Source organism: Eulemur rufifrons, unplaced genomic scaffold (assembly GCF_041146395.1).
Source record: "Eulemur rufifrons isolate Redbay unplaced genomic scaffold, OSU_ERuf_1 scaffold_31, whole genome shotgun sequence".
Classification (NCBI taxonomy): Eukaryota; Metazoa; Chordata; class Mammalia; order Primates; family Lemuridae; genus Eulemur; species Eulemur rufifrons.
Genome location: NW_027182814.1, coordinates 5,722,201 through 5,732,500, shown reverse-complemented (window position 1 = coordinate 5,732,500; position 10,300 = coordinate 5,722,201). Strand labels below are relative to the sequence as shown.

The 10,300-nt window shown below is 51.3% G+C and overlaps 1 pseudogene; it reads right to left on the bottom strand.

Annotated features, from left to right (window-relative positions):
- Nucleotides 1–1,068: 1,068 nt before the first annotated feature.
- On the bottom strand, nt 1,069–1,160 carry LOC138379396 (small nucleolar RNA U13; annotated as a pseudogene).
- Between the last annotated feature and the right edge of the window lie 9,140 nt (nt 1,161–10,300).

Sequence of the window (10,300 nt, the reverse complement as noted above, 5' to 3'; positions counted from 1 at the left end):
TCCGCCGCCGCCTAGCCCGCCGCCGCCGACGCCTAGCCCGCCGCCGCCTAGCCCGCCGCCGCCGCCGCCTAGCCCGCCGACGCCTAGCCCGCCTCCGCCGCCGCCTAGCCCGCCGACGCCTAGCCCGCCTCCGCCGCCGCCTAGCCCGCCGCCGCCTAGCCCGCCGCCGCCGCCGCCTAGCTCGCCTCCTACGCCGCCTAGCCCGCCGCCGCCTAGCCCGCCTCCGCCGCCTCTCCCGCCGCCGCCGCCCCCTAGCCCTCCTCCTCCTCCTCCTCCTCCTCCTCCTCCTCCTCCTCCTCCTCCTCCTCCTCCTCCTCCTCCTCCTCCTCCTCCTCCTCCTCCTCCTCCTCCGCCGGTTTCGTGCCGGGATCCCATGGTCCTTGGGGTTGACCAGATGTCCCGTCGCACTTAGTCTCTGCGGGGCTGGCCCCATCGATGCTATGGAGGGGGATCACCGCCAGGGGGCGCTGCGGTTGCGGGCTTCTCGACTCCCTCTCCTTCCCCACCCCTCCGCTCGCCCGCTCCTCCTTTCTTTACTCCCTATCGCCCCGCCCCCTTTTTTCTCCACACACACGCAATTATCACGCTCACGAACTATCCCGGGACCTGGCGTGACTTTCATCGCAATCTCCCCCCCCCCGGACACACACACATAGAGACACACCCTCCCGGCAGGGAGCACCCTGAGTGGTCGTGCAGATGTCGCTGCTGCATGCGGCCTCCGCATGGGTTCGCTGGTTGACCAGATGTCTGGTCCTTGGGTGGTTGACCAGATGTCTGGTCTGTGGTTGTCGTCCTGACAGGGAGGCTTCGGGACGGATTTGGTCTCTCTGGCCTCGCTGCCCCTAGGGGTCACCCTGCGATCGGTATTCTTCTCGCGCGGGGCGAGGGGGCGCTCCGGAGCATTCCTCTCCTCTCGGAGTTTCTGTCTGCAGTCTCTCGACTTGCTCTCACTCCCCTACCCTGCTGTGTGACTTTCTTTTTGGTCCTTTCATTTTATCTATTCTCTCTTTGCCTTTTCCTGCCCGCCTTTCCGCTCCCCCCCCCCCCCCCGGATTCATGGTTTCACGTCACGCGGGTGACGTGCCGACACACCAGGAGGCCCTTCTCACACGTGCGCGTGAACACGCAATCAACACGTTTATGAACTAGAAAGGGATCTGGTGTGACTTTGCTATTATTTCCCCTCCCCTCCTCCCCGCGCTGAGAATGAGTTTCCCCGGGCTCGTGTGCCCGCCTGGGAATCGGCTGCAGACGCCATGGCCCCGGGTCGACCACATGTTGCCCTGGGGTCCACCAGATGTCTCTGGCGAATTGGGGCCCTAGGGTGCTTGTGACGGTGTGGTCACTAGGTGTCGCTCTGGGCTCAGTATTCTTCCTTCTCGCTGTGACTTTGGTCTCTTTTTTTCGAAATTTCTTTCTTTCTTCCTCTTTTGCCCTGTTTCCATTTTCCCTTCTTAATCTCTTTCTCTCTTTTTGTTGCTTTTTTTCCACGGCAGATGGGTGATGTGTGTGTGGAGGAAACGCGGCGTCAGGGAGAAGACACATCTCACACGTGCTCGGGAACACCCGATCGTCACGCTTCTGAGTACCGACCGATGGATCTGGTCCCGAATTTTTTAATAGTTTTCTCCTCTCTCTCTCTCTCTCTCTCTCTCCCCCCTCTTCCTTCTCTTTCCTTTCTCTCCCTTCCTTTCTTTCTTTCTCTCGCTCTCTCGCTCTCGCTCTTCTTTTCTTTCTGACAGAGTCTCTCGTTCTGTTGCCCTGGCTAGAGTGCCATGGCGTCAGCCTAGCTCACAGCAATCTCAAACTCCTGGGCTCAAGCGATCAGACTGCCTCAGCCTCCCGAGTAGCTGGGATTACAGGCATGTGCCAGCATGCCCAGCTAATTGGATATACGTGTGTGTGTGTGTGTGTGTGTGTGTGTATATTTTTATATATATATATATATATATATATATTTTTTTTTTTTTTTTTTTTTTTTTTTTTTTTTGAAACAAAGTCTCACTCTGTTGCCCAGACTAGAGTGCCGTGGCGTCAGCCTAGCTCACAGCAACCTCAAACTCCTGGGCTCAAGCGATCCTACTGCCCCAGCCTCCCGAGTACCTGGGACTACAGGCATGCGCCACCGTGCCCGGCTAATATTTTTCTGTATATATTTTTAGATACTGTTTCTGTATATATTTTTAGATATATAGTTTCTTTCTATTTTTAGTAGAGATGGGGGTCTCGCTCTTGCTCAGGCTGGTCTCGAACTCCCGACCTTGAGCGATCCACCCGCCTCTACCTCCCAGAGTGCTAGGATTACAGGCGTGAGCCACCCCGCCTGGCGTGTACGTTCTGTATTCACAGCCAGACGGAAGGCAGGGAGAATGTTACCCTTTCAAAGCCCGCCCTGCTCGCCTCTCAGCCCACCGATGGCACTCTGAATCCCGTGGCATTCCTTCACTCAGCTGAATTCTTCAGCACCCGACCCCCCCCCACCCCACCCCCGTGCCACGGGAGTTCGTTCTCATGGCAGAGCCATCGAGGCTGTTGCCACACGTGTTGTAGGTGCCTAGGCAGACTGTGCCCTGGCCCCGAGGAGGTACGGAACCGCCTATCGCCTCGGGAGGGAGGGACAAGATGTGTCCGTGTCCAAGGCGACGTCCTGTCGATCACGAGGAGGCCTGCAAAGGCTCGTATCTGCCAGGCATTGAGCCACATCACATGAAACACCGGTGTGTTCCTTCACTTAGGTGGTGTCGCGTGTTGATACTCACAGAGGATGATAAACCCACTCGCATGCCGGCTGAGCCCCCTGTGTCTCCTCCTCTATCCACTGAGGGAAAAAACCGCAACAAAAGGTAGAAAACCACAGGGGGGGGGGAAGAGAGCCCGTCGCTCTCCCTATGTGACCGTCCGGAGTGCTCGTTCAGATGGGAGGAGGTGTGTTTGTGTGTGTGTGTGTGTGTGTGTGTGTGTGTGTTTCATTGATTTTGGTGCCATCTTTTCTCTGCAGCTGCGTCAGAGGACAGCGATTTTTCCGATTTTCACTCCGCTGAGTGAATTGCCTTTTGAAGAGAATGTCCACAGGAAGCCTACGGTCCTCCCGCGGGGGTGGCCCTCCTCTAGAAATGAATCTCGTTTCTTGAACGGAGGGGACTTGTTGACGCCATCATGCTTTCGGGACGACTTCTCAGACGCTAGCTTTGGACCGCAACATAGGTGCCCCCGACATTGCCTCAAGGGTTCCGTGGTGCCTCCTGTCAAGAGACCCCACCGACCGTCCCCAGCCTGCCCGCTCAAGGGAGCCGGGCCCCTTCTGATCTGTCCGCCCGCCGGTGAAGCTCCCTCCCGAGGGTCGGAAAGCCCACCTGTTTCCCAGTTCGGTTGAATGATGGGGCACCCGGGCAGGGCACTGGCACCGAGTGACTCCATTCTGAGTCTGTCTGCTCTGGGGGGCGGGGGCGGGGGCGGGGGCGGGGGCGGGTGGGGGGGCAGTTCCGTCTCGACCCGGTGGCCTCCTACCGACTGACTCGATGGGACGGACCATTCTCACTCAGGATCGTGTACCTTCTTGGCCTAGGCACATCCCGGCACTGAAAGCCACTTTTCGGGGACACTCTCCCACGTACAGATAGATGGCCTGCACGAGTGCTCTTCCTTTCTCGAAACACTGGAAATCTGTCCTCAATTTTACCTGACCTACCTGACGGTGTGTGATAAAGGAGCATAGAACCCTCAGCCACCCTCCACCTTCCCGCTGTCCCGAGAGACAGTGCCGAGCGTGAAATTCTATCCCTGACTCTCTGTGTCCACCGGAACGTGGCCTGACTGCAGTGACGTCAGCTACGTCAAGTCGTTCTCTGGGTAGGGAAAGAACTTAACCAGATAGGCCCTATCGGTCGCTTCTCTGTTCTGATAGTTTTGTGGCAGCCATTTCTTTCCCCCTCTCTTTTCTTTTTCTGTCTCTCTCCCCCACCCCCACCCCCAAATTCTTTCTACGAAGACGTTTAGGATGTCAGATTCTGGCCACATGCCCCCCCCTAGGCATACGGGGGCCAGCATAGACAAAGGTCTTCGGTACCAAGTGTTCATTCCACGGTGACAGATATTGCCACTCTTGTATTGACCAGGGCGAGATGGTGAGTGGGTCAACTCTGAAACTCCCTGTACTCTACTTCTCTCTTGGGTAGGTCCCTGCCCCAACCCTCCGGCTTCTAGCACACACCCAGGGGCACTCTCTCCTCTCTGGATAAAGTTCCAGATGATCCGATCCGCTCCGAGGAGGAAGGGGAGCTGGCCGGGCCACCCACTGTGCGCCCCACCCCCGTCAGTCATAGGGTCCGTTCTTTTCAGGATGACACCGGCAGCGGTTGCTGGGTGTCACCTAGCGGCCACTTTGATCAGACCTCGGGATCCGGAAAGTCAGGTGACGTTGGGAGTTTAAGAGCTGACTCCCGGGAGGTGTGGAGGGCGGGGAGGAGAGCACGGTCCGGACGGTCCCACCCTCTTCTTCCCGGGCCCGCAGCTCTGGGCCCGCCCGGGGCAGCCCTAGCCTCTAGCGGGTCTCCGCCCACCCGCCCTGTTGTCTGCGGGAGGCGCCCCTCCTCCCGCTCTCTGCCTCCTCCCGGGACCGTAGGCCTCTGCCCGTCGTCTTTTTTATTTTTATTTTTTCCCTTTTGTTTGTTTCTCTTTTATCTTGTGTTTTAGGCTTATCGAATATCATATCGTATAAAAACTTAAATCACAGAATGAATTATATTAAGTAACAAGATGTGGCTTTTTATCCTACGCCGAGAACGATGAATTTTTCTCTTCGTGTCCATTTTCCTGTCCTGGAAGAAATACAAAGTTGCTCGTGATACTTCCCCATCATCTTCCAGTTTCCCCGACTGTCAACACGATGTATTCGATCGTATATCTTTGTGTGTGCACGTGGGCGCCTGTACCTATTTCTTTTCGGCATCAGTCTCAGGTCTTTTGGCACCTAGGGGGGAAAAAGGAGAAACCAATAAAGGACAGAAAGACGTTCTGTCGTTTTACGCTCCCCACCACCACCACCACCACCACCACCACTTTTGGGAGCTTGTAGTCTGGCCTATGTCCCCAAGGCAGGTTAAATCTTTTCTTAAAACTCCCAAGTGGTCCCCTGCCCCGCCCCCCCCCCCCAGGTGGGCGGCCGGCAGAGTTCACAGGCTTTGTTTTTGGCAGAGCCTGGACGATTGAAATAATTAACCACAATCAACGCTAAAGCTGAGAACCCCTCCCCCCCTCATTAAAAGCTCTGTATTTCTGCCTAGCCCTATGTTCGGGGAAATTCGGAGGCTTGAGATGGGAAGGTCTACCCTATTTTCTCCTTTACCGGCAAAATAGACTCTCTCTTTCCTTCCTCCTCAAACAGCTTGTCCTCGTTATTCGGCCTCGTGGGCAAGTGGCCGAGCTTTCGGTAACACCAAGTCTTCTAAGTTGTGTTGTGTTATCGGTCTTGTTTTCTTTCTTTTCTTTTCTTTTCTTTTCTTTTCTTTTTTTTTTTTTTGAGACAGGATTTCTTTCACTCTGTCCTCTCCCAGGCCGCCTTGGCCTGATTGTAGCTCACAGCAAGCTCCAAATCCAGGGCTTAAGTGATCCTCTCTGCCTCAGCCTTCTGAGTAGCTGGGACTATAGGCAAATGCTGCCACACCCGCCATAATTTTTCTTTTTTTTTTTTTTTGTTGGTAGAGATGAGGTCTCATCGTGTTACCCAGGCTGGTCTCCAGCTGCTGGGCTCAAGTCACGCTCCCGTCTCTGCCTCCCAAGTTGCCGGGATCACGGGCATGAGCCACCATGGCCAGCCAGGTTATTTAAAGGTGATCGCTTTGCTATCCTGATACAAAACCCCAAATGTGCGAGTTTAAGGCACCAGACGGAGGGAGTCCCCACACTACATCGTCACGAACATTGAGGGTGGCTCACGAAACAGCTGGGATGTGGCCACACAGTAGTGATCGAGGAGATATATTCTAGTGGGATAGCAGAAATATAGAATGTCCTGAAGACACTAAATGTCGGAATGCCACAGCAGTCAATGGCTGACAAACTTCCATTCCATCGTGTCATGGTAGGCGGCTTACTTTTCTCCTGCTCCCTCGGTATGATTAAGGCCTGACGTAGAAAATGTCTACGTCTCATCCAAATCCATCGAGACGATGGAAGGGGGAACTGGGAGAGGAATAAAGAAAAACAAGAGGGGGAGAAGGAGGAAACTGCCTCCCCTGCCCCCATGCTACCCAATTAATAAATGAAGAATGGGCCGGGCGCGGTGGCTCACGCCTGTAATCCTAGCACTCTGGGAGGCCGAGGCGGGTGGATTGCTCAAGGTCAGGAGTTCGAGACCAGCCTGAGCGAGACCCCGTCTCTACTAAAAATAGAAAGACATTATATGGACACCTAAAAATCTATATAGAAAAATTAGCCGGGCATAGTGGCGCATGCCTGTAGTCCCAGCTACTCGGGAGGCTGAGGCAGTAGGATCGCTTAAGCCCAGGAGTTTGAGGTTGCTGTGAGCTACGCCACGGCACTCACTCTAGCCTGGGCAACAAAGTGAGACTCTGTCTCAACAAAAAAAAAAAAAAAATAAATGAAGAATGGCCTCTTCCCTCCTCTTCCCAACCCCTAACTATGCCTGGAGGTGTATCGTAGGCCTACAGTCCTAAGAAATGTACAACTACTGATAGTAATGGGAAGAAATGCAGTCTAATAGGTTTCTGTGCAGTGGGACACCTGGCCAGGGCACTTACGGTGAATGGAGCTTGCAGGGCGGGCGGGAGGTTGCTCTGGGTGAGTCTGTGAGTTGGCGGTGAGTGGTGAGTGAATGTGAAGGCCTAGGACATTACTTACTGTAGGTTTTCATAAACCCTGGACACTTAGGCCACACGACATTTACCTTTAGAAATTTCTTTCTTCAATAATACATTAACCTTAGCTTACTGTAAGTGTTTTCACTTCATAAACTTTTCCATGGTGGTTTGGCTTTTTTTTTTTTTTTTGTTTGTTTGTTTGTTTGTTTTTCTTTCTTTTAAACTTTTGGACTCTTTTGCAACACCACGACTTAAAACACAAATGCGTTGCACTGTTGTACACAGATATTTTCTTTCTCTGTGTCCTTATGTGTTCCGTAAGCTTTTTCCTACTTTTAAAGTTTTTATCGTTCTATGCACTTTTCAAAATAATAAAAACTAAAACGGGGGGGGGTGGGAGAGGGAAGGAGAGAAATACACACACATGAATATGTTTCCCAAGTGAACTGAGGAAGGGGGCCGAGTCAAGGTTCTCAGGGAGCCACCAGTGATGAAACGGTCAGGCTCAGAATCAGCATTGCAGAGTGGCTGCAGAGCCGGGGGGCCTGGACTGGCTACCTGGACGACACTCCGTGTTTGGTAACTTGGCGAGTCATACATCCTCTTGAGCCTCAGCCTCTTCATCTGCAAATGCAGAAATCATGGTGCCTACCCCACAGGGATATTGTGCAGAGTGAAAAAGCAAATGCAGGCAAAGCCCACAGAAGCACGCGTGGTAAACAGTAAGCCTTTAATCGTGGTCACAGTCGTTGTTATAGGATCATCTTCCTATGTCCTTGTCTTTTAAAGATTAGCAGAACCTCCCAGAAGATGAGAATGGGCTCCCCCTGAGCAAGTCTCGGCTGTAAAGTCACAGGCATGTTGAGCATGTGGCACAGAAGGCAGAATAAAAACCTGATCCCGGAACATTATGTTCCTGCAGGACATGAAATCATTGAAGGTATGGGAAATCCTACCTCATATCCGTTTTACTAGAACACCTATGATTGCGTACGCACATGGACGCACGCGCACGCACCCCAAACTTTTTGAGCTTCACAAAACAGCGTAACCAAGGAACACACTATGATGCTTCTTAGCGATCTATTTAGGCCCAGGTTACTCGTCACTCTGAGCCTGCCTCCTTATCTGTCCAATGAGAATAGTGTTTGTCACAATTATCGTCATCGTCATCCTACCTAACGCTTCTGGTAAAATTGAAGTGTGAGAACACCCGCTAGACAGAAAATCCATGTTATCTCTCAATTTTTCTTCCTCCTGATTTCTATCTGAATCTGTGAGCTCGCTTTGGTTCACTTCGGTTTTTCAAGAGGCTCCGGTTACCTTCTCTCCCACCTATATCGGATTGGGTCTGACGGAAGAAAGAAGGAAAAAAAAAAAAAAAACATAGTAAAGAAAGCAGAACAACATTTGTTTCTGAAGCAACCGATCAAACATTGCTGATGAGCCGGTCTTTTCTATTTCAGTAAACCAAGGAGGCCTATTGTCACGAGGATGTGAGGGGCCCGGGTAAGATTGGATGATTACCCCTAAAGGAGACAAAGCAGACAGACTATGGCACATGTGATCTTAGCCAAGAGAATAAACAGTGACCTCTCTGCCGAGTTGGGCCTTAGCATACCAAAGGGAAATAAAGGTGTAATAGGATGCTCAATTTTTACTCTGGAAACAGAGGTTGGTTGGGCACTGAACTGAGAACACTGAATTTTTTACCCTCCTTGATATTCACATAGGCTTAGAGGAGGCAAAAAAAAAAAAAAAAAAAAAAGAATACTGAGCCTATAAGTCATCCCTAAAACTCGGATTTTATGTTCCCTTGCCTTTTCATAACTGAGCAACACACAACATTAAAGAATGGACACAGGCCGGATGCGTTGGCTCAGGCCTGTAAACTTAGCACTCTGGGAGGCCGAGGCGGGAGGATCGCTCAAAGTCAGGAGTTCGAGACCAGCCCGAGCGAGAGTGAGACCCCCCGCCCCCGTCTCTACTAAAAATATAGAAAGAAATTGTCCAGACAACTAAAAATATATAGAAAAAAATTAGCCGGGCATGGTGGCACATGCCTGTGGTCCCAGCTCCTGGGGAGCCTGAGGCAGGAGGATCGACTGAGCCCAGGAGTTTGAGGTTGCTGTGAGCTAGGCTGACGCCACGGCACTCACTCTAGCCCGGGCAACAGAGTGAGACTCAGTCTCGGGGGGGGGGGGGGGACCCAAAAACAAACAAACAAACAAAAAAACTGGAAGGGACACAGACTTCCACAGGTTTGTGTGTGCCTTTTACTTATTAACGCTACAGGACCTTAATTATTTGTGCTCTGAATCTGATATTCAAATTATCCTTGTGGCCAACGCGTTTGAACAGTAGATGGTAGGGGAAGAAGAGTTCACCTCCTGAATAGATGACAAGTAACGGGAGTACTGGTGAAATTACAAGTGGCTTACGTTTACACACTGAAAATCCCAGTTAGCCGCTACCATGAGTTCAAAGAAGAGATCTAAATTTCTGACCCTATGACCCTAAAAGATATTTCCTCCCATGGTGTCACAGATAAAAATAAAACTGCATCCTAGCACTTTGGGAAGCCTAGGGGGAAAGGATCGCTTGAGGCCAAGAGTTTGAAGTTGCAGTGATCTATGATGATGCTACTGCACTTTAGTCTGGGAAACAGAGTGAGGGCCCGTCAAAAGAAAAAAAAGAAAAAGACAAAAAGAAAGAGAGAGAGAGAGAGAGAGAGAGAGAGACAGAGACAGGAAGACACAAGGAAAGAAAGAAAGAGAGAAAGAAGAGAGGAGAAGAGAAGAGAAGCGTCAATCTATCCATTGCATTTTCTACCCTTTAGGTGACTGGGCTTCAGCAGGGTGATGTGATCTGACAAAGTTCATGTTGCTAAGAAATAAAGCACTGGAGTTCAAACTCTGAGTTTTCAAAATCCAGCATATCCCCCTACCCACCATACCGTGCCACCTCTGAGAGTGGATATCTCACAGAGGAGAGCTGTGGAGGCCATTCTTGGACAGACAGAGTCAAGTAGTGGAGACCATGGAGTCTCTGCTCTGCAGCCAGTCTAGAGACATATGGAGCCATTAACACTGCTTGTGAGGAAAATACCATGTCATAGGGAAACAGAAATATTTTCCGCCTTAGGCAGATACAATTTAGGAAAAGACCCGAAACCCCTCTTCTTCTAACAGTGCTTTCTGGTCAGATGCTGACCCCTTCGATTCACAGATTCAGATACATCATTCAATGCAAGCATTGTCAACAAGTCACTCTTTGCAGCTTTCTGAAATTTCTCGCATATAGCATACTTGTAAAGATGATCACTTATGTGAAGACACCACCCCTCCAGAAAAACAAAAACAAAACCAAAACAGAAGCCCACTTTTCTCTGCTGTGAAAATCAAGATCAGCTTTTATGAGATCCACTAAATTCACACAAGAAGTAAAATATAATCATACTGATATATGCAATTTTTCTC